Here is a 25,178-nt window from a genome sequence, read left to right on the forward strand (position 1 = left end):
CCAAACCTCCAGTACGTGGAGGTAGCAGAATCTCGGAAGGAGTGTGACTTACTCAGTGTCACTTGATTTGTCAGGAAAAGACACAGGCTTGGAATGGAGTGTCCGGACTTCTATGAAAAGAAGTCATGCTATGGATAAATATAATTTTTGTATTACAAAAATAAAAATCTGATGAATTTTCTTTCCAGCCCTTCCCAGTCAGACATGAGGAAAACAGCAAAGCATTCTAGAAAGTCCTATCTGGTTTCTAGCCCCTGCTGAGCCACACATTAATTGTGAGGTTTGGGGCAAGTATTTTCATCTCCCTGAGCCTGTATCTTCATCTTTCAAATGGGCACTGCCTGTCTGATAGGGTTTTGTGGGAATTGAATGACGCGGTGTGTGTAGAGAGCGGGCTGAAGAGCCTGGCGCTGACTAAAGCCTTGAAACTGGCTGCTACTGTTCCTATTGTTATTGCTGTTTATGTTGTTCAGCACCTGTCTGGCTTTGCGATACGAGAGGAAGAGAGCCAAAATGATTGCCCAGGAGGGATCCACCATGTTCTTTCAGTTCGAGGATGCTGGAGACCCTCATCCAACTCAGCATGTTAGGAAAAAAGAGCTGCAGGCACCTGAAATTTCGTTAGCTCTATTTTCCTGGTTTTAAATGAATACACGTCATTGTAGAAAACACTTGCAGTGTTCAGAATCCTTGGCAAATATTGCCTTCAATCTTTTAAACTCGACAGTATTATTTAAACTACAACAATTTAGTATTATTATTTTCAAATTAACGATAGCTTCAGCAGTTTTCTCTGTCGTTAATCTTTTTGACTGATCTATATCACTTAAATAGCTGCATGGTATCCAGTCATATGGCTGCATTTCATTAACCGTTTTCTGATTTTTAGACATTGATATTGTTTTGATTTTTGCAAAAATTAACCCTTCGATGGATGTCTTTGTAGAGAAATCTTTTTTAAAGGTTCTGATGATTTTTTCAGCATGAAGTTCTACAATGGGAATTTTTGGATTAAAGGATTTGCACTTTTAAAGACAGAGAACAAACAGAGGGTAGATGGAGGGAGGTGGACCGGGGATGGGCCAGATGGGGGATGAGCCTTCAGGAGGGCGCTCGTTGTGGTGACCACTGGGTACTGAATGGAAGTGATGAACCACTGAATTCTACTAAAACCAGTAGTGCACTGTGTGTTAACTAACTAGGATTTAAATTAAAAATTTCAAAAAAAAAAAAAAAAGCCAAACAATAAAGATTCTTGCTAAGTAATTATCCGATCACCTTTTGGCCAATTGTACCAGTGCCCTGGAAGCCAGGGGCACTACCACCTTTGAGGATTTTTCTTTCTAATTTCACAGGTTAAAAAAGAACCCATTTTAGTGTATTTAAAGATATTTACTAGTAATGCTGGAATTTTACATAATTATTAATTATTTGGAGTTTGTCCCCTTGTTCTGTTTTTCTCTTGGAATTTAACATTTTCCTGGTCTGTTTGCTCCAGTATTTCTATATATAGTTGACATGATTTTGTAGACCTCTTTTCACAGATCTTTTAATGAATCTATAGTGTAATTAGTCTAAACATCAATCTACTGTCACAAAGGCTTACCACTAAAGGAAATGATACACATATTATATAGGACTTGGGATATTAACTCCAAGCAGCTAGAGCCTCACCTTTCCCTTAAGTAGTGGTGTGGTGCAACAGCATGTGGACCTGGGTCCAAATCCTGGCTTTGCCACCTGCAGGTTTTGGGGTCTTGGTTTTCCTATTTAATATATCTGAGTCTCATTTTCCTCTTCCATTAAATGGAAGTATTATATCTGGTTTGCAGGGTATGTGTGAGGATTCAGAGGAACGGTGCTTCTACAGACACCCTAATGCACACATCAGGGTCAGGCACCAGTCATGGAAGCATGATACCAAGATATTGGGTGTCCTGACCCAGGACTGGCACCCTGAGTACTGGTGGCCTGGTGTGGCATGGTGGCTCTGGCCCTGTGGAGCAATGCTAGTTGCACCAGCAGTAAGGGTTTGGTACATAGCCTTGGACACAGGGATCTCTACAAGGATCCAGAGCCAAAGAGGAGGAAAGTTACGCATGCTACAAGGCCATGGAGAGGACTTATTTTGAACCTACATGAGATACTGTTTGCAGGCTCTGAAGGTTAGAGGATTTTGCAGGGAGAGGATTTTGGAGGGCGCTAGAGCCAAAGAAGTATTGTTTTCTGTTGCTGTTGTGACCCCTCTTTAACGTCAGGCTGTGGTCTGTTGATAACAAACAGATGGCGAAATGGAGCAATGACTTGCTAAAGATCACATGGCCCCTTCCTTTCAGACACAGGTCTCCTGACTCACCAGTTACTGCTCTTCTACATCTTGTCGTACCAAGGAAATGTTTCTGAGTCAGCAGATTTTTACATTCGGCAGTCATAGTACTGTATTAACTCCTTGAGTTTCTTGGAGCTCGACCCAGACACCAAGGACAGGATGAGGGGAGGATCACTCAGTCCCATCACCAGGTGCCCTTACATCTGGTCCAGCGGGGAAGGGCACTTAGGGCACTTCAGTAAAGGACAAGAGGTGCAGGGAAGGCTTTCTTGGCTTCCTCGAGGACAGGTCTATAGAGACCTTGATGTTTCTAGGGTCCCGCTGGGTAGATGCCAGACACAGGCTGGTCAACAGCATCCCCTGGCCAGTGGGGTGCCCGTGGGCCCTAGAATCATCGCATTCTGCCCCTTTGCTTCTCACACCTGAAGTCTTTGTGTGGATAGGAAGCACATGAAGTGGAGGGCTCTTCAGACAATTTGAGCAAAAACCCTTTGCTGAGTAGCATTGCCAGTTATTTTTCTTTGCTTAATCTGGCAACTCTGTGAGCAATTAAGGAGTTGCTTTAGCTGAATCTTTTTGTTCAGCTGTCTACATTTAATTGATCCCATTCACAGGTTAGGGCTTCATTTCACTTTGTGCTATAGACTTTAATCATCACAATCATCATCGAGGCATTTCTTCTGCTTCTGATTTGTTTTAATTATGGCACTGAGATGTTCAGTAAAAATAGGTAGAAAGTGGTTTTTCTTCTGAGAATTGTTCCCATGTTAGTTGTGGGTTGAAGGGAGCAACAAAGCCAGGCTCTTGAAGGTCAGAAGTAGGAAAGGCCTGTGGACACCCCTCTCCCTCATCCCGATGGCCTTCTGTTGTGCCATTGTGCACAGAAATGGACGCCACCTCTTGCCTAGGTGGTGGTATGGGTGAGGGAGTGTGAGAATTTAAAGGAGAGGGTGGGCAAGGCAGTGTGGGGCTGGCATGTGGCGCCAGACCCATCGCTCACTGGGCCAGGCCGCGCTGTTTGGTGTTCCCCAGGGTAACTTGTTGCCAGGAGGATGACAGTAACTTCCCCATGACAACCCTGGAGCAAGGTCCCTGGCATTGCAAACAGGCCAGAAGAGTCTGGCTCTCCAGTAGGCCTGCTGCTTAATGAGCATGCATTTGCACTGCTTTTGTTTCTGGAAGGGTGGACGGGGCAGAGGACAGTCACAAGCTTCCCAGCCTCTACAGCCATCAGCTCCTTGAAAACCCCACCTTTCCTGTCCATCTGCATACCCCCATGCTGCCTGTTTGCAGACTTGCTTGTTTGAGCTGGTTCTGTGCTTGCTCGCTTGCTTCCTCTCCTTCTCCTTCTTCTTTTTAAATTTGCAGAAGGTCTGAATATTGTATCCAGAAAGCTCCTTTAGAAAAAGAAGTAAACGTTTAGAGCCTGCCTGGGGCTTGCCCTCTGCAGACAGTTTGCAGCTGTCCCCACAAATGGCCTGTAAAAGAATCAATTCAGTTTCCCAAATGTGACTGAACCGGTGTGAGATCACACTGTCGAGTCACATTTGCTGTAACTGCTTGCTTGAGATGCAGATTCAAAACCCCTGAGTTATGAGACAGCATATTGCCTGCCCCATGAAGAAGTCAGTCTTGTTTCTAAGTGTTTAAGCCTGAGACAGCAAATCTACTCCTTTCCTCCCCCTAATGGGTCAGCACTGCAGACATGGTGACAGCTTTCCAGGTAGGATTTAAGGAATTCAAGGAGTTTCCAAAGCAAAGTGGTTTTCCCTGTTGTTGCCTGAAATTCTGTCTTTTTTGGTAAAACATTATTTTGACCCTTATGTTCACAAATTTCTCTTGGGACGAGATCTCTGATCAGTTGTAACACCTGGAAGTGACCGGGAGACACAGTAGGTGAAGCAGGGAGTGTCATCCCGTCTCCTGGCATCACAGTCGTGTCTCGGGTAGCCCTTCTCAAAGTGCTGGCGGAAGTTCGCGTGGCGTCTCTTGCAAAAAGAGTTTCCTAGCCAAGTTCATTTGGGAAACATTTGTGCTTAAATCAAATTGATCAGGTCTCTTTTCTGCAGGTCTTGTCAGAGACTTCAATATTTAAACGCACAGTATGAATCTTTTTATTATGCAGAATTTCTCAAACTTATTTGACCAATAAACCACCCCCCCCCCCACAGAGCAGAAGGCTTATTGTTCAATGGGTCAAATTTGGGAAATTAATTCGGAGCAGGGTTGAGAGGTCCTTGAACAAGATCTTGTTCTGTCACTCTCGACTTGGAAAATGTTAGAAACTTCTTGCTGTCTCTTTTAGATTATATTATTGGCTGGTTCTTCATGAAATTAAAATCAGTTTTTTAAAAAGGCTTAGTTTTTTAAGTTTGTAAGATGAGAATAACTAACTGTTTCATGAAGTTCTCCTGGGGATTGAAGAGGGCAGGCTGGGGATGAAGCAGTGGCCACAGCGCAGACAGAGCCGAAGAGTCACATTGAACCCAGCTTCCTGCTGTTACAAGAGAGACCATAAACAAAGAATAATACACGCTCATCTCAGAGATCACGATGCCACCGTGTGGAAGGTGCCACATCCATGGTGCGCAGTGCCTAATAGATGCTGGATGTGTCTCCCGAGTGCGTGGGTGGATGAACACCTGGATTTGCATCTGTACCGAGTGCATCTGTGTCAGTAGGGTCCACACGAGGATGACTCCCACAGTCATCACAGTGGCTCAAAGGTCACAGAAATTTCTTTGCATTTCATCGAACAGTCCAGAAGTGGGTGGGCTGTCTAGAGTGAGTAGCTACTCTCTGCCTCAAGAAATTATCCAGAGACCCAGATGGACTGGTCTTTTCTGTCCTCCTCAACCTGGGGCTCCCCGCTTTGAGTGCAAGGCTGCTACAGTCGTCTCTGTCCAGCCAGCAGGGCAGGGGAGGGAGGAAGACCAGAATAAATGGTTTTGTTAAGAAGATCGTATGGACCAGTACTTAGTCACATAACTAAGCTACAGGGTCACATACTCACATATAAAGAAGACAGTCTCTACTTGGGGACTCTTGTATTTAGTTAAACCTTGGAATGCTTATATCAGTAAAGAGGGAAACAGTAATGGTGGATATTGAGGTCCACTTAGCAGTCTCTGCCACAAAGACCTGCCTCAGTTGTATTCCTAGGTCTAGAAAGGAAAGGTGCCATCAGGAAGCGTGCATCCTATGGTTTTGGGCTGGAGTATTTTCTTCCATTTGGGGGTTCTGTCTGGAGAGATTTAGACAAGCTGGAGTGTGTTTGAAGGACTTAAACCAGGATAGTTAGGGTTGAGATGGGACTCTAAAGTATATGAGAAGTCCTTGGAGAAATTAGGTGTATTTAACCTAGAAAAGAGAAAATTTAAGGACAACAAGATACTCGTCTTTAAAGGACTAAAGCGACATAAGGAGTCTCGGGTTGAAGAATGACTAGATGACTCCGTGGGACCTAAAGAGAAAGCAGCCCGGGCCTCACACTTCCGTCCCTCAGGGGCTCCCTTCCACCCATGCACCGCTTGACAGCCCAGCTATTATACGTGGTCTCGCGCTCCTGCAGTGAACCATGCTTTTCCTCACTTCTGGGTCTGTGTCCAGGTGCTCCCAAGTCTGGAACACTCTTCCCCTAGTGTGTCTCTTTTCCCACCCAGATCTCCATTTGACTATTTCCTGCTCATCCTTCAGATCTCAACTAAGACCTTCTAAACATTGGGAAAACTTGCCTCACGTCTGTGTTCCGTGTCTGCCTCTGTGTGTCCGTGGCATCCCCCCCTTCCTCATCATAACCTTCCTCACACGTATCATGACCGTGGAATGGGTGGGAGTTATTACTGACCACTCCCACCCACGTGCAGGGGATTTTCCTGACACTGGGTCACTTCTCTGGCTCCTCCCTTCTATTCCTCAACAATCGTACTTTCTGTTTCGAAGGACCAGTGAATGTTCTGAGCTGTTGAAAAGGGGGGGGAGGGGGCTGAGGGACGCTCAGAGATTGGATTCAGTTCAGTAGCGGATTGAATAGTGTCCCCCCAAAATGGATGTATATCTGGAGCTTTAGAAGGGGACCCTCTTTGGAAATAGTCTTTACAGGTGTAATTTAGTTACATGAAGATGAAGTAGGTCATATTGGATGAGATAAGTTCCAAATCCAATGACTGGTGTCTTTACAAGAAGAGGAAAGGACATATAGACACAGAGAATAAGGCCATGAGAAGAGAGAGGAAGAAATTAAGGTTATGCTATCATAAGCCAAGAAATGTCTGAGGTCTCTGGAGGCTGGAAGAAGTAAGGAAGGATCCTTTCCAAGAATCTTCAGAGGGGGCATGGCCTACTGACACCTTGATTTTGGACTTCTAGGCTATAGGACAGTAGGAGAATACATTTTAGTTGTTTGAAGCTGCGCTGTGTGTGGCAATTTGTCACCGTAGTCCTGGGAAATGAATACCGACGGTCCAGGCAGGGCAGCTGTCTCAGGGTGTCATGCATGTCACAGACAGTAGAGGGTCCTAACTGGGCAGCCGAGAAAAGACCCGCTAACAGGATCCTTTCCACAAGTGACAGGGCCGTGCTTGCTCAGAGGGCAGCAGGTGAGCTGTAGACACCGGCTTAGCTCTCTCCTAGCCACCCTAGAGCTTTTGGTGGATGAAGATGAAAAGTTTCTCAGTGTTGACTCCTCTTTCCCCAAAGTATCGTCCAGGCCCTCTTCTCAGCAGGCTCTGCCCTTTCCCAGGTGTGAGCCTTCTAGTTCCTCCCCACCTTGCTTCCCAGCCCAGGTGGAGGTCATTTAGTTCCTCCTAGACCTGAACCTGGATCTTTCTCTTCCCAGTCCACTGTCAGGATGGATTTCAAAGTGTGGTCCCTGGAGCAGCAGCAACAGTGTCATCTAGGAAGGTTTTAATACTCATCCCCGACCTACAGAATCAGAAACTCTGGGTGGTTGCCGGCAACCTGTGTTTTCACAGGCGCTCGAGGCGATTCTCATGTGCCCCAGAGTTTTATCATTCTCTGCCTTACTGTCTTGGGGCCCTGATTTAATTCTAAGGGGCTTTTCTCTTGGCACAATCCAGACATTTTAAGTCAAAGTGATTTTTCTTTCAAAACTACTGTTTCTGCTCTGGGCTTCAGGACCCTACATTGGGCATCGCAAAAGTGAGTTCTAATCATTTCTATTAGCATTTCTACTAGAATAATCCTCACTTTCATCAAGGATATGTGAAAACCTGTGGTTGATTTGGAGAAGGTTGCTGCTGAAGGAAATGTGGGAAAGAAAACACAAAGATGAGTATTTCAATATCGTTATTTCACTGAGTTCCTTCAGTCATCCGTACCTCTGTCTAAACCATAAGCTCTTTGAGTACAAGGATTGTCTCAGTCTTGTTCATTGATGGATTAGCTAGCTGTGGGCCTGGCCACCTGATGGAAAGCTGAAAAACCTAATACATTCTAGAGATCGTGGGTTCCCCATTCCGAGGGTGTTTGAGGACAGCGTAAATGTGGCTATTACAGAGGATGTTCTTCTATCAGACAGGTGGTCAGAGGAGGCACATTGTACAGCTCTCTCCCACCTTGGAAGGCTGTAATTCTTGCGATAGCATGCTGCAGAGAGAGGGTGCGTCTGTGCAGTACTTGGCACAGTGTCTGGTGTGTTCGTATTGATAAATGCTTTAGAGCCTTTTGACTTCTTCAGTGAGGGTGAGGTAGGTGGGGTTCCAGTGACTGTTACAGGTTCCGGACACTACCTAGTTCCGGGACAAATCGTGAGGTGTTAGAAATACCCACAGGGAAGCATTTTATCATTCAGAGGTAACTTTCAGCTGTCACATTTGTAAATTTAGAGAATTACTTTGACTTTAACATTGAAATGTTGATTGCCAGAAACAAGATAAAAACTCGAAGACTAAGACCCTCACTGGGAAAAAGGGAACTTCAAACACAAGTGCAGAGGTGCCTGGCTGGTGTTATGTGCGCCTGGAGTCGAGGATGCTTCTTGAAGGGACTTCAGAGAGATTTTGGTTTACATTCAAAGAAACTGAGGCCTGCGGAGATGGAAAACTTCTCAGCGCCACACCGCTGTTCAAGTTGACTACATACTGGGGAAGTGAAAAAGGTTCAGGCCATTTCTTTAAGTGCTAAAACGATAGCTTGGCAATAAGGTAAGATTTGAGACTCTTGTTCATCATCATAAGCCTTTTGTATCAAATGCTGTTGGCGTCTTTCCCATGTGTCCTCGGCACTCACCTCACAAGCTGGGGCTGCTGGGGCTGCTGGGGCTGCTGGGGCTGCTGAGAAGCAGGCAGGGAACTCAGGGGGTCAGTCTGCTGCCTCCAGCCCAGGAGCACGGTGTCAGACTCCTGCCCTGCAAGAGGAGTAATGCTTCCCAGATTCCAACTCTGACAATCTTCTTTACACTTCAAGTAAAGTAAAAAGAATGTGGGAGAATAAAGAATGGGAAGTACGGCCAAAAAGGAGCAACAACAACGACAAGTTGTGATGTTCCGGAGCAGAATGAAGGGCACCAAAAATCTGGACCCGTGAGTCTCCTCGCTTCTTTTGTTCCCTGGTATTGTTTATCCCGTTAGCTAAATTATTTAAACTGAAATTAAAAGTAAAAAAAAAAAAAAAAAAAAAAGAGTAGTAATAGTGGATGCTGTTATTGGATGATGTTGGATGCTTACCACACACCAGATACTGATCTAAGGGCTGTATGTGTTTCTAACACTTTCCATCCTCACAGTGCCCTGTAGGAGAGACAAGCAACATCACCCTCATTTTACAGATGAGAACACTGGGACACAGGAAGGTTAAGAATCTCATCCAAGGTCACACAGGTAAAGATAGGCAGAGTAGGATTCCAGCCAGACATCACAATGATTCTTCTGTCAATTTCTTCTTAATATACATGAACATGTTTAGTTTTGGAAGCCAGGAGACTTCATCTTTCTGGGACCCAGGACTTGGCTTCTCTACGTTTCCCTGCTTCCCAGAGGCTGATGTGCCAGTGGATCATGGTTTGGGGCAGAGCCATGGTTTACTTGTCCTCAAAAGCGAGCAGCTGGGAGGCAGAATGGCAGGTGAGGATCCCAGATTCCATCCAGGGCTGTCCTGCTGTGAACAGAAGGTGGGAACACTTTCACCTGCTGCCAGTTAGTGGGAGGAGGGGGTTCCTGTCTTGATTTTCTCACCTGGAACCCAGGTGGAGCTGTGTCCCAGTCATTCCTCAGGGGCCATGTCATCATCTGGGCTGCCTTGGAGTGGCTGGGGGAGGCTTGCAGAGATCTTTGTTTCCTAGCTTTAGCCTTCTCAAGCTGCAAGGGGTGAGTCAGCCTTGGGCTTCTGGTTCATTCTTTGGAACATGACTTACTGGCACTGAGGCCCTGGAAGAACAGCAGCCATGGCTCCTCCCGGCAACAGGCCACGTGACCAGAAAGCCGTATGTGCGGGGCTATGTAAACATGTTGCTAACAGTGAGGAGTGGGGAGAGCGCAGACAGCCCTCCCACATGCCTCCAATGTGAGTCATGGGCGCATACAGCCTTTCCTCTTCCTACTTTCCTTTTGCCCAGAATCCTTCTGAAAGCCCAGGCTCATCATGTGATTTCACTGGAATTTAACCTGAACAGCTGAACAGGAAACACTGGAATCCATTGGGCTTTGGACATGTTGGTCATTGATGACAGCCTTCAGGTACACTAGGAGGAAAATGATCACTAGGGGGAAATGAGGCCGGGATCAGGGAGGAGCATCTTGTCTGTGGGTCACAGGTCTCATGGGGTAGCTGCTTGGGCACAAGTCCAGGAAACACCGCTGACACTGACTTCAAAGTAGATGGGCCCCCCTGGAGTTGTGCAGTGTGGTGACACTGATCAGGCCTTTAGTTAGTGAGTTTGAAGGCCCCATCCATCCAGCTCCACAAGACACAAAGCTTAGCTGTATTTGTGACCCTTCCTTCTCTTTCATGCCTCATCTCTCCTGATCCAGCATCCAATTCCAGTGTGGGTTTCCCCCCAATAATAAGCAGTTCTCAGGGACCAGCTGGGTGTCCTTCAATTCAGCTCGATTCTGATACTGTCTACCTGGAGATAGAGTCTGAACACACAGGCTAAAGGCTCAGTCCTGTAGCACTGTCCCCTACACACATTTCAGATGCCAAAGTCCAGGTTGTCACATGTGCTCATCAACTGGCTATAGGTCAGAGTTCCAGTGACCTACTTCCTTGGGTTCAATTAGATGGCTGGAGAGGCTCATAGAACTCAGAGAAGCATTTGACTTATTAGATTCTAGGTTTCTTGTTAAAATATATAACTCAGAAACAGCCAGATGGAGGAGATGAAGAGGGCATGGTGTGGGGAAGCGGAGAGGATCCTCCCTGCTCTCTCTGAGCCTGCTACTCTCCCCAGATCTCCACATATGCGTCAACTCAGAAGCTCTCTGATCCCTATCCTTTGGGGTTTTTAAGGGAAAATTCATTACGTAGGCATGAATGATTAAATCATTGGCATTTGCCAATTGATTCAACCTCCAGCCCCTCTGGACGCAGAGGTCCGGGAGGGGACTGAAAGTTCCAACCCTCTCATCACAAGGTTGAACCAACCCACATCCGTAGGTGTGGTTCTAAAGTCACTTCATTAACACAACAAAAGACACGTTTATCCCTCTCATCACTTAGGAAATTGCAAGGGCTTGAGGGCTCTGTGCCAGGAATGAAGAGCAAATATCTATTTTGTTAAAAGATAAATTGAAGCATATTAAAATTTTTGAGTTTATTTGAGCAAAAATTGATTCGCATTGGGCAGTGCCAAACCAAAAGTGGTTAGTAGGAGTGTTCCACCAGTGGGAACTTGGGGAACATAAGAAAAAAAAATTAAGAAAAAAGAAAAGTAAGAGAATTATTGACTGGCTATCACTTAAAGTTTAGTTAGCTGTTCATGATTGGTTGTTTTTAAGCGTTGGGATTTGTGATTTTGTAACTTTGAGGCATTTATAGGCTTATATAGGTTGGCATGACATTAGAATATTATTGGTCTTATGTCCCTCTGTCTAATTAGTTTAACAATTTGCCCCTTTTAGTCATCCTCTCATGCATGAGAAATTGACCAAAAACTGGTATTCGTGCCACTCTTAGTCACTGTGAGAGTTAAGTCACATCTGTCTCATTGTAAAACTCCTCTAAGTAGTGAGGTCAGAACTGTGGAAGAATTGTTTTTCTGTTCATCTTGTTGCTCATCTTGTTTCTCTTTCTCAAAGCACAGTAAAACCATGTGATGTTCTGCTGACGGCGGTGAACATGACTGTAAGATCTTGGAGAGAAACTAGTGCGCCCGGGAGACCACAGTGATGACTCTTAGGTGGATGATACCAAAAGACTGAAGTGTACTCCCTAGCCAGGGCCGCTGTGAACCAGCTGGCTGGTATCAAGTAGATTGAAGAATGCACACGAGGGGCAACGACCAGTTTTAACCCAGTGGCTTGATTGTTAACTTCTTGTATGTGGTACAATACCAGAGGTAACGTCTAGGTACAGCACGTGGTATTTCTGTGGCACAGACTCATCGTTATTCAGTCATTCTTGTTCAGCCAATAAGTAATAACAGAATTAGGTAATTCTGTCATCTAAAACCATCTTAGCAAGAAGGTCTGGGGACTTTGGTTGTGTAGCTGTGGACGTAAGCAGTAGATTCAGTGACAACTGCCACAGTTAAGGATCATTGCCTTCCTGTGCATTAACAGGGGGAGAGAGAGATAGAGAGAGAGAGAGGAGAAGGCAAAAGGAATAAAAGTTTCATACTGGAGTTGAAAATCTCTTACTTGCAACCTGGGGAGAGCTGTCTACCTCAAGATGCTGTCGACTTCTGGGGAGGAATGCCCCTAGTCAATTTTCATTTAAGATCTCCAGCTGATACTCAGTTCCAAAGTCTGAAAGAGTCTTTTTTATCTGGGGGATGGAGATCCAAGGTTTAAGTCCCTGAAGTATGGCTGCCCTCTGGGTAGTGGGGAGAGCCTGGTGTAGTTCTCTTGAAGGAGCTTCGAGGGTAGATTCTGTTCTTAGTGATTCCAAATCAGAAGGGTGGGAGCAAATAGGCAATGTTAGTTTGGAGAGTTGTAGCCAGGTATTTGGTGAAGCTAGAAGAATTCGGGATCCAGTATACACACACACACACACACACATACACATAACAAAACCTCAAAAACAATGAATAGGAGTAGAATCTGATATCTACAGGTTGTGTTATAATTTTCTACTGAAACATAATTTTTCTTCTATATCACCTTCCTCTCTATTAAATATAATTACAGTAAGATCAATTCATTTATAGAATAAATCTAATCTTATTAAAGTTGGCCTAATTCATTTATAGAATAAATCTAATCTTATTAAAGTTGGCCTGATTATTTATATAAGTGCAGCAAAAATAGTGATTGACCATTTTGGCTTTTTAGAAATCTGCTTTGCTGGAACATTTCACAAGGATTCTTGGATTGGATTTTTATAGCCTCTCCAGGCGAAGAAGCCAAGCCAAGAACTCACCATCAGACTTCAGCTGTGATACCTGTAGATTTGGGTGAATTCCTCTCTACTTGAGGTCCCCAGGATATCTTGAGGTTCCTGGGCCTGCCAGGAAATGACCTTCCTTATTCAACTGCTAGGCTACCAGGAACCCTGTAGGCACAGTACCAGGCTGATTTTTCCAGGGGACTTTCATTGACTCTATAAGTCAACTTTGGTTCCTTAGAACTATCTGGTCACATCTGATTTTATGCATATTCCCAAATATGACATTTCAGCAAAGTCTTAATATATAACCAATGTTTCCAGTTGTGTCCTGTTGCAAGGAGAATAGATTCTTATTAAACTTATGCAAGTAAATGTATTGTCATAAAAGTAAGAAGAGGGCTTCCAAATTTTGGAGGGGTAAGATAGAAAAGATAAATGTTTCATCTTTGTTTACAAAGGAATATTTTACCGAATTGCTGATAGCTTAAGAGAAAAGAGAAGAAGATTTTCTTGGCTCTAGAAAAACAAAACATTAAGGTACCACCATATTTTAAACAAAAGCCATAAAAATAATAAAATTTTTATCAGTTCATTCAGTCCCATGTAATTAAATCTTAATCATCTTGATCTTTTGTTAGTTTTATGAGGCCAAACCTCTTACCCAGTTCAGGGGTGGGATCTGAAAATTACCAGAAACCTGTACTTGTTAGAGTCTTTACTGTGAGTTGTCTTGAAGATGAAACACCTTTGCAGGAGCACTTGCAAAAGCATCTGAGTAGAACAGTAACTGTCTGGGTACCTGGGCGGTTCAGTCCTTTAAGCGTCTGCGTTTGGCTCAGGGCATGATCTCAGGGTCCTGGGATCCTGCCCTGAACCAGGCTCCCTGCTTAGTAGGAAGTCTGCTTCTCTCTTTCTGCCCCTCCCCGCTGCTTATGCTCTCTCTCAAATAAATAAAACCTTAAAAAAAAACCCACAAAAAAACCCAGTAACTGTCTGTAAGGGACCAAAGATTTAAAAATGGCCATGGTTAAAGAGCAGATGAGAGTTCATTATAATGCTATTGGCAAGAAGATGTGGTTATTACTGTGAATACAGCGTTTCAGGATAATAACTAAAATTATAAGTGATCACATTATGCCAGGACATATATCAGATTTCTAGGACTTTTACACAATTTCTGGAACACTTATATTAATAACATATATCCATATAAATATAATGTAATTATTAGTTCTTCCTTGATGATGCTTCTCATGTAATTTAACATAGCAAATAAGGCTAATGTGTTATCTAATTAATGTTGGTCTTTTTATGAAGAGAGAGAATAAATCTTTTGAAATGTTCCAGGGACCCTCTAGAAAATCCTAAACTTACTTCCAGGTCAAAAAGACTTCATTTAGAATTTGATTTTTGGGAAGTTTGTCAAAAATATCAGAAGGCTTTAGGTGCTTGACTAAGCAGGATCACAGGCCATTATGAGAGAATACACTTAATTATCTGTTTGACCAAAGTGACAGAAGATTTCAAAGGCAAATGCAGAAGGTTACATAGCTGTGAGCAAAGCTTAGCTCTTTTAATATTGAGAAGACTCTGTTTTCTTAAGTAATCAAAAATCTGATGAAGATAATTTGGAGTACAGGATGTAATTTTAGGAAAATGGGAAATAGTTGTTTTCTAGGCATATTATTTAGAAGGCAAAGACCTTTCACAGTCTTTCATTGTCAAGAGCAGACCAAGAGTGTAGGAAAACCTTGTCTTTTAAGCAGATGAAAGAAAATGTTTAGTTTTATGCAAGTACGTTATTGGTATCAAAGCTTATTTTTTCAAACCCTTGGAGTAACAGTTCAGTTTTAGCCAGCTTGAGTCCGTAAGGTAAAATTTCCTCCGTCTCCGCCTCCCCAGCTTTCTGTAACCGATTTCGTTTGTCCTTTGTTCTCCTCTTTCCTATTCTGAAGGAATCAGCTTTACTTTAGGACAAAATTACTTTCATTCGCCTTAACAAAACTCCATCTTTGTACCTCCTTAGTACTTTCCTACCCCCAAATTCATCTTGCTTTCCTTGCCTAGAAAGTTGTCTCCCTTACTATTTCTGGTAGTTTGACTTACATTTTAATTAGAGTTCTTAACCTTAGACACCTTCACTTCTAGTGAAAAGTTCAAAGTAAGCAATTGTGAACTGTCTGTCACACTGGCATTCTTTAGAATGACAAAGTCATGACTATATTCCATAATTTCTAGAAGCATATGCTTCCTCAGTAGTCCAGTATTTCACTGAGGCAAGGAACATGATTACTAACAGACCTGAATACCTTGAGTTCTTCTGTAATAGAGGCCCAAAGTAGATAAAAACTATGTTCAGTAATTAATGTTTCATTGTTTTATCTTAGTTGGAAGTGATCTAGATACTCAGTGAATATGAATTATATAACTTATGTCAGTATAACTTTTATTTACTGAAGATTGTCCTAGGTCATGTGACCTTGAAAAACATTTAATGTTTGTATTTCTGAGAATATATTAAATTTATGTGGTGCTTTTTTGTCTTTAAGCTTGTTTCTCTTTAAGCCAGTTAAATAAAACTTTAAATAAAGATCAATTTTGGCAATGCCATATGGATGTGAGAAAATATCACACATCTATAACATACACATGTAGATACACGTAAACATATAGATATATACAAATGGAGACCTTATAGCCTTTATTTTAAATTCTAGCCATGAAACAGGTATTATAATGTAAAACTCACTAGTTTATAAAAGAATAATTGGATCTAAAATTGTGTTTCTTGAAGATGGCATTAAGTTTACCTGCTCCGATGGCTTTAATGTTTTTACTAATATGTGTGGAGAAGGTTTTTAAGATTTTTAATTAACCTGTTTTCCAAATAGCATCCTCTCTTTTTTCTTTTTCTTTCTTTTCTGCTAAGAATCACCTTTCTGAAATCTGCATTTGAGATAACCCTCAGTTCCTAGAGAAGGCAGGTAGAACATTTGCTTCTCAAAAGACGGAGGGAAGAATGCAGGTTCCTCTAAGAAGGAAGTGGTGATGCAACATGGGGGCTTAAGTGGGTAGAAGAAGAATCAATGAAACAAGATGGGATCGGGAGGGAGACAAACCATAAGTGACTCTTAATCTCACAAAACAAACTGAGGGCTGCTGGGGGGAGGGGGGTTGGGAGAAGGGGGTGGGATTATGGACATTGGGGAGGGTATGTGCTTTGGTGAGTGCTGTGAAGTGTGTAAACCTGGTGATTCACAGACCTGTACCCCTGGGGATAAAAATATATGTTTATAAAAGATAAAAAATTTAAAAAAAAAAAGAAGAAGGACTTTTGTTCCAAAATCAAGACTCTTACAACAGTTGCAAGACTTTGGAAGTAGATAAGGAAGGTTTTAGAATTGGTAAAAATGATAGGAAGGCTTTGAATTTTTTCTAGAGCGGCATTTCTGCTTTTGTAAAGACTTGATTTATAAGACAAGTACAGTTGTTTTTTACTTCCTCAAAGCATTGGGTTGCAACCCAAATGATGTCAAGGCTGACCTACCCGTCCAACTACATTATCTTTAATTTGCTTCTTTATATCAGGAAGAAGATCTTCAACCAAGACGGAAATCAAAGGATTCCCGTGTCCTAGATTTGAGCTGTTTATCTTTGGAATATATTTCTTTCCCTTGGTTACGTAGTTTCATTTAAGTTGGGGGAGAAGGCCTTAAAACCCTTCCTATCAGGCTCTGAATCTCAGATTCCAATTTGGCCACCTTCTGACTGTTGAGTTACTTTAAATTATTTTTAATCTCTTGTCAGGCTTCCTGGCAGTATTGAACAACCCAATGGATGTGAAAGGTATCCCCAAAGAAGTATAGAAGGTACAGTTCTCCTATGTTCCAGAGCTACTTCCAAAGATAGCCAAAGGGTGTGTGTGTGGGGGGGGGAGATTTAGATGATTCCCCGGAGAATTGGCAGCAATGAGTAAGACCCTACCCACAAATGGAGGGCAGCCCACATTTTTGTTCATCCATATTTTTGGGGCTCCCAATTTGGCAGTTGCCAAGCCAAGTCCTCAGGACACAAACAGGATGAACAAGAAGGCAATAGCTGTCTCTGGGAGAGAAAGGATCTACAACTAATGCACTCCCAAAGGCAAAGTCACGAGTCACAGTTCAACCACCTTATTCTTACAAATTTTTTTTTTTTGGCCTGCCAATCTGAATTCGGGACGAAAGGGACAATGTGAAATTTTACCTTCCCTTCTCAAGCAGGCACCACAGATAGAGTTCTGGGAGAGCTGACTTTGGTGAGAATTCTCACCCTTTGCTGGTTTTTTACCAGTTTTCCCAGGATCCCATGTGCAAGCTCTGAAGCATGTGGGGTGTCCCAGTGGGTCTCATCCATCCGGGTCACCAGAAACTCTAAAGAAACAGTAGAGGAGGAGAAATAAATTTTCCTCTACTTTTTGTGAATAGTCCTTGGCTGAGACCCCTTTTTTTTAAGATGCCTCCTAAATGGATAAGCTTATCTAGGTTAACATTTCTCCACTGTGGTCACTATAATTCAAAATTATCTTTGGTTAGGGTAACCTTTTTGTTTAGTCTTAAAACACCGAGTCTTTATACTGGACCCAGTCTTGTTTCCAGGTTGGACCAGTCTGACCCTGGCTCCAGTCCAGGTTCTAAGTCAGACCTGGTCTGAACTCAGACCCAGTCAATATCCAAGTCAGATCCAGTCTGACCCTGGACCCAGTTTGACTCCAGCTGGTTTCCAGAACTAGTCCAAGAAAGGAAATGCTCAAATAAAGTCTGAAAGCTCATAGTACCAAAACTATGGAGCTAGGATCTAGGAAGGACTTAGCCATCACCTCCAGCAGTGAGAAAGCCAAGAGCCCCCGGGGCTCAGCAGGTACCTTCCCTTGGTTGCTTGTTGTTCCTGGAGGCCACGTGAGTTCTCCTTTGGTTTCCTCTTCTGACGTCAGAACCATCAAAAGATAAACTGGGACATATTAACAACACCATGCCCGAAGTGATTGGGAGTGCTCCACCAATAGGAGCTTGGAGATGGGCTTTAATAGAGAAAAGATGGAAGAAAACTAAGGAAACTGTTGATTGGCTATAGCTTAAAGACTAGTTGGCTCTTTGTGGTTGATTGTCTTGAGCAGTTTTAATTTTGTGACCGTAGGCATTTTTTTTTTAAGATTTTATTTATTTATTTGACAGAGAGATCACCAGTAGTCAGAGAGGCAGGCAGAGGGAGAAGGGGAAGCAGGCTCCCTGCTGAGCAAGAGCGCCTGATGCGGGGCTCGATCCCAGGACCCTGAGATCATGACCTGAGCTGAAGGCAGAGGCCTAACCCACCAAGCTACCCAGGCGCCCCCCAGTATTGTCATCTTAATGTTAATCTTCTAGTCCAAGAACATAAGACATCTTTTCACTTATTTGTGTCTTTAATTTTAATTCAGCAGTGATTTGTAGTTTTCCTAATGCAAGTCTTTCAGTCTCTCTCTCTTTTTAAAAGATCTTATTTATTTATTTGACAGACAGAGATTACAAGTAGGCAGAGAGGCAGGCAGAGAGAGGGGGAAGCAGGCTCCCTGCTGAGCAGAGAGCCCAATGTGGGGCTTGATCCCAGGACCCTGGGATCATGACCTGAGCCGAAGGCAGAGGCTTTAACCCACTGAGCCACCCAGGTGCCCCATCTTTCAGTCTCTTTTGTGAAATTTATTTCTATGTATTTTATTCATTTTGATGTTATTATAAATTGAATTGTTTTCTTAATTTCCTTTTTGGGTTATTCATGTTAGTGTGTAAAAATGCAACTTATTTTTCATGTTGATTTTGTATTCTGAAACTTTGCTGAAGTTTTCCACTATAATGTGACTGTAGGCATTTGATAGGCTTAGATTTTGGTTTTCTTATGCAGGCAGCCATGGCATTAGAGCTATAATAGTCTAATGACCTCTTTGTTTAATTAATGCAACAGTATCTTATTATAAATTACAATGTCATAATATCTGCTTCATCTCAAATTCTGAGTCTCACTTGGATCTGCCTACTGTCTTCACCTCCTGCAGTACTTCTCTAGGCCCTCCGCTTCTGTGGCCCCTCACTTAGACTACTGAAGTAGCCTCCAACAGGGCCTCCCCACATCTCTCTTGTGCCTTCTTTCCAGAACGCACATCCGATCATGACATCCCAGCCTCCTCGTACCCTCACTTCCACCCTTAGTACTACTCTAATGATTCCTTTTTCTCTGAGGACAGAGACCACAGGTTTGAACATGGCCCCTGGCACTGACCTCTGTCCCTTGCCCACCTTCCCAGAAGCACCCTGCTTCCTCTGCTCCCTCAGCCTCACTGCTCTGTTCAGGTCCCAGGAACCTGCTGTTCCTGCCTACACTCCCTTCGCCTACCCCCTGCCCCCCGTACCCTAAGCCTCACCCATTCCTCAGGCTTAGTTCATGCACTGCTTTCTCGCCTGACCTCCTTGACATGAATCACACTGTGACCTCCATTTATAGCAGTGGTTGTGTGTTTTTTGTCTGTCTCCCCTGTGAGACTCTAAGCTATGCATCTTTTTTTTTTTTTTAAAGATTTTTTTAATTTTTATTTATTTGACAGAACACAAGTAGGCAGAGAGGCAGGCAGGCAGAGAGAGAGGAGGAAGCAGGCTCCCTGCTGAGCAGAGAGCCCGATGCGGGGCTCGATCCCAGGACCCTGAGATCATGACCTGAGCCGAAGGCAGCGGCTTAACCCACTGAGCCACCCAGGCGCCCCTAAGCTATGCATCTTGTTTAGTGCTATGCCCTCAGTGTCAGCACAGAGATCTCATTACATATTTGTTGTCACTTAAGGAATTTCTTTGCCCTCTGGTGGGGAGGAGGGAAAACTTGGTCAGTGAATGAGCACAGGTCAGTCCACAGACAGGGATCTCCCATACCCATGCCAGCCCCATGTACCCAGGGCCCACTGTGCAGCTTTCCAGATCGAGTCCACACTCTTTTGCAGGTGCTTCCAGCCTAAGCATATTTCCATATCTCGCTCATTCTTTGTCCCCACTGCAGTTCTAGACTCCATTTTTTCAAAATCATGTTAAGATGTATGTAAATGGATACAAAAATTAACATTTTAACCATTTTTAGGTGTACAGTTAAGTGTACAGTTAAGTGGCATCAGGTACATTCACACTGCTGTGTAGCCATCACCACCATGTGTCTTTAGAACCTTCTCATCATCCCAAATTGAAACTCTGTACTCATTAAACAAGGACTCCCCACTTCCTGCTCCTGCCTGATAACCACTGCTCTCCCTTCCGTCTCTATGAGTTTGACGATTCTGGGGACCTCATATAAGCGAACTCATACAGTATGTGCCTTTTTGGGTTTATTTCACTTAGAATCAGGTCTTCAAGATCCATCTCTGTTGTAGCAAGTGTCAGAATTTCCTTCCTTTTCAAGGCTCAATAATATTCCATTTGGGGTGTGCAATGAACAATGGTATACAAAAATCTGTTCAACAGGCTCCACTTTTAATGATATGCTGTAGTTGTAGGACCAAAGGATGGTCTCTCCTTCATCTTGGTGTAATGGAGTCTTGACCTGCGCGTTTATGTCCTCCAAACAAGTATCTGCTAACTATTTCACAAGCTGGCTCCAAGATCCACATCCATCTTCTGAGAAATTAAACAAGCATAGAGGATATCTATGCCCCAAGTAGCTTCCACTTGGACGGGGAAACAGGTTCTGGGGGTTGTTGGATGCTTTGTAGTGTATTCAAACTTCATCAGAATTCAGAGAGATGGGGGGCGATCAGTGTGGACCAGAGTGGCACAGAATGTGTATTAGTTTCCTGTTGCTGCTGTAACAAATTACCAAACCCTTACAAATTAAAACAACACAAATTTATTTTCTTATAGTTCTGAAGGCAACAGGTCTAACATGAGTCTTGCAGGGCTAGCGTCTCCATGCAAGCAGAGCTGGTTCCTTCTGGAGGATCTGACGGCAGGATCCTTGCCTTGCCTTTTCAGCTCCGGTGGTTGTCTGTATTCCTTGGCTTCGGGCCCCTTGCTCTGTCTCCAGAGCACATCAGTCTGGTCTCTGCTTCCATCACTGCATTGCCTCCTGCTCTGAATCTAACTCCCCCTCCCCCCTCTTTTAAGAACTGTTAAGACTACATTGGCCCCACCTGGGTGATCTGAGATCATTTCCCCACTTGAGGATCCCTAACTTCATCACACCTGCAGATGCTCTTGTGTGGTGTGGAGTCACATATTCACAGGTTCCAGGGATGAGGACACAGACATATTTGGGAGGGGGACATTATTCAGCCCACCACAGAAGGCTTTCTATAGGAGCATGGGGGCTGGCCTTACCAATAGGCTTTGCTGAATCTTTCTATATATGACTCAACAAACATGTACCCAGGGCCCACTGTGCAGCTGGACTCTCCTCATTTATCTGTTTCAGTATTGTGTATTCTCTAAGTGCCCACTAAGTGTTTCTGACCAGTGAGCAATGCCCTGATTGCTGTATGCATAACAGCTGTAGAGATCATTGGCAATGAATGTTCATGAGTCTTTAAAAAAATTCACTCATCACCTATATTTATCGAGTACCTCCAGATGCTAGGCACTGTGTCATAAAACTGTGTTTTTTTGTGTTATCTGTGGATAATAATTTGTGAACATATAACTGACATAGAGCACTCATACCCAGCACATATTTTTCTTTCTTTATGTCTCAGGCTTCATACCAGGAACAGGATTATTTTTATAGCTGAAAAAAATGAAACTAAAACATGGTACTCATGGCCCTCCCAAAATGCAGGAGTTGTTTCTGGTGCCAGCAGTAGGTGAATGTGAGTCTACACTGTGCTTTGTCTGGTTCCAGCTCAGACAAAGATTAGAAAAGGCAGAAGAGGCATCTTCTTTCTGGAGGTGGTTGCAGAAACGCATGTTTTCCAGGAAAGGGATCGATATCAGGGAATGGAGAGCAACCAGAAGGCTAAGTGGGGACGACCTTTGAGGGACTTGGGTTTAGTAAAAATTGCTAGTAGGCTCTGAATTGGACACTCATGAATGCTGATTTAAAGATGACCTGTATGTTGTTCCTTAAACCTTTCTTTCTTTCATGTGTGCCCAGATGCTGCACCCTAGCACATTTCTCAGAGTTCAGGTCACCACATTAGGGAGTCCTCTACTCTTTAAAGTGGTTTCAAGGGGAACTTGTCACTCATCAAGAACACACAAACAGCCCTAGAATAGGTCCCATTCTGGCCTCAAAAGTAAAACAGAAAGGAGAAAAAAATGTGATTGGGTTTGCAGTTGGGAAGCCCCAGACTTCTGCCTTCAGAAGGGAGAGTGGGCTGAGTAAGACGGGCTTTGCAGTCACAGCAGCCCAGCGGAGGCACCTACCTGCTGGCACACAGTATCTACTTTCTCACTGATGCCACAATCTCATCTATGAAGTGGACACAAAAATGGGACCTATAGCCTCAGGCTGTTTTTAAGGATTAAAGTATTTAACCTGCTACCTGGCACACAACAAGTTCTCAATAAATGTAAAATTGCTGTTCAGTGCAGGAAAGTACTGTTTAAGGTTGTAGGGTATATCTTTTTAGTCTTTAAAGCAAGATAAGAGAAAATGACCAAAGTTAATCCTGTTTTATTTTTTAAAAGAAACTTATAATAAATCACCCAAAGCTAAAACAAACCAAGTGACTTACAGAAAATGGGGCAAAACAAATCAAGTGATTTACAAAAAAATGGGGCTTACTGAGTCATTGGCAGCCTTCCTGGTTCCTTGCATTTTCCTTAGCAATTTCTGTGAATCCTGGAATATGTGTTCATATTGACCTCAGTCTCTTTATGAGATGATCTTTCAGAATCCAGATCTGCTGCCAAACTTATGTGGAAGGAGGGGGGAAAAAGTCTGAAACTGTCAAGGAAAAATATTAATCATTGTAATAATTACCATTATACAACTACCATTTGTTTTGCTCCTACAGTCAACAAAGAGCTTTGTCACCTGTTCTGGCTCATACAGTTCTCAAAATAATCCTATGAGGTGTCTGTGGTGGGTGTTATTATTAATCCTGTTTTACTAATGAAAATATGAGGTTGAAAGAAGTTAAATAAGTTGTCTCAGACAACAGAAAACGAGGGAGGGTCATGACTCCACATTGTTTAGAAAAAGTCATCATCTGATGCTGTTAACATCATTATGAAGTGATAGAAATACTATAAATACTAAATACTGTAAGAATATGGCCCTTCTGAGGTCGCTGGATGAGTGTTGTTTCTCACAGTGGTCACTTTTGGGTGCTGGGTACTATTTTGGAATTGTGGGCTGGGGCAAAGCATTTTTAGGACACTTCCAATTATGAGACATACTTGCCTCTCATTTTTAAATTCCTTTCCATTGTTGGTCCTGAATGCCCACTTGTTCACTAGTCTTGGTTCCAAATGACTTTTTGCTATTTTCAAAGTTCCAATCTACCCTTTTCAGTTGTGACTTGTGATCAGTGAAGACAGTTATGTAAAATCCACAGGCTCCAATGAGACATTTAAGAGAAGTTAAACTAGAGTGGCCTTATTGGAATATATTGGAATATATGTGTCACTTCCTCTGGGGACTATTTTGAAAGGCATCTCTTATTTGGGTGTGAAAGTTCTGGTGTGTTTGTTTAAACACAAGGGTCATATTACTTCATGGCTGCGGCTGTAGGAAGTCAATAAGTAACTCCTTTTCTTCCCCACCCAAGTTCAGTCCCAGTTGAGAAATGAGGCAGGAAGAGCAGGCAGATGGAGGTGAAAGTATGAGCCTTGTCTCTGATAAGCTGATGAAGAGAACTGGCCCGAGAAGTGTGGCCAAAACTGTTGGCAATCATCCAGTTCCAAGTTAGAGCTTTACCCCGGAGCCCCAGCCCCCAGTCCCACCCCTAGGGTGGAGCCTGTCTCTCTAAGGCACCAAGGGACAGAACAGAATGGGAATCCTGCAGACGCGCAGGATGAGACCTGGTGAAGGGTGGACAGTCCAGACGAGGGTGGGGGTGGGGAGATGGAGAGAGAAAGTGCAGGAGGAAGGAGGGTACAGGGAGAGGGAGTTAAGCTAGGGTATGCAATTTTTTCCCCCCCTAAATTCTCTAATCTGTTAACTCATTCTTCCCCTTTCCCAAGGGAGAAGTGAGTAAGAGGTGGGGGCTAAAGCCAAAAGAGTTACACCAGGAGAACACAGGGCAAGTGGGAAGGGGCTTCCTATCTAGAATTTTCCAGGTATTTATCTACTTTAACGCGACCAGCAAATCTAAGAGTTGGATATGATTGCTCCTTTACAGACCATTTCGGAAGGTCCTGCAATAGAAAGGATTTGAAATCCGGTTTGAATACAAAGCCCACGTTTGTTCAGTACACCAAGAAGAACTCCCAACTGGGTACAGACAAGCGCTGTGTCAGGTAGCGGGTGATAATGGCTAGAGATTGAAGAGATCATTGCATCTGGGAAATGAGAGAAGTATTTTGGGGGGATATAGCATTTGCAGTGGGCATTGGGTAGAAAGGAAATACCCAGACCTGAAGGACTCTCGAGGAGCCGGGGACAGCACAAGCAAAGATAAAGCGATGAGAAATTATCTGGTACAGTTTAGGGAACTGAAAATAAGACATGTGGGAGGCATATCAGGTTGGAATAATATTTTGGAATAAGTACCCTTTTCAAAGCAGAAGGAGCCGAAATGAGAAACAATCAAATGTAAGGGATTAGGGAAAGCCCAGAATCAGATCTAATGTCAAGATTTTTCAGCTGGATAAATGGAAGATTGGTAATGGCATTAAAAACATGTGAAAGTTAGGAAGAGAGACTTGTTTTACATTTATTTATCTCTGAACATGTTTAGTTGGGTGTACTCTTTAGTAGAGATGAATACCTATGTTCGTGATTCATACATTCATTCGGGCAATAGCTTTTACTGAGTCCTCATCATGTCCCAGGAGCTGGGGATTAGATAGCAGTCCGACGTAGGCCTGGTGCCTGTTCTTGAGGAGCGTACAGCCAAGTGGGTGGAGGACAGGTGAACCCAGACAATCCCAGTGCGGCATCACTGTGCGGTCTTGGCGACAAAGGGGACATACAGGGTGCCTTGAAGGCCTCTAATTAATAAGGGGTCCAGCCTGGTTGTGAAGGTCAGGAAACATTTGACGAAGTGACGCCTGAGCCGAGAGCTGAAGGATAGATAAGACTTAGCTAGTCCAGGAAGACGAAGAACAGTGCAGGCAGGGGACATTCACATAATGAATATTGTCCAGCAATGCTACCAGCACGTCTCTCTGCTACCCACAGCTACATGGGGGAATATTGG

This window comes from Mustela putorius, unplaced genomic scaffold (assembly GCF_011764305.1).
Source record: "Mustela putorius furo isolate JIRA1106 unplaced genomic scaffold, ASM1176430v1.1 tig00003854_pilon_pilon_pilon, whole genome shotgun sequence".
NCBI classification, from domain to species: Eukaryota; Metazoa; Chordata; class Mammalia; order Carnivora; family Mustelidae; genus Mustela; species Mustela putorius.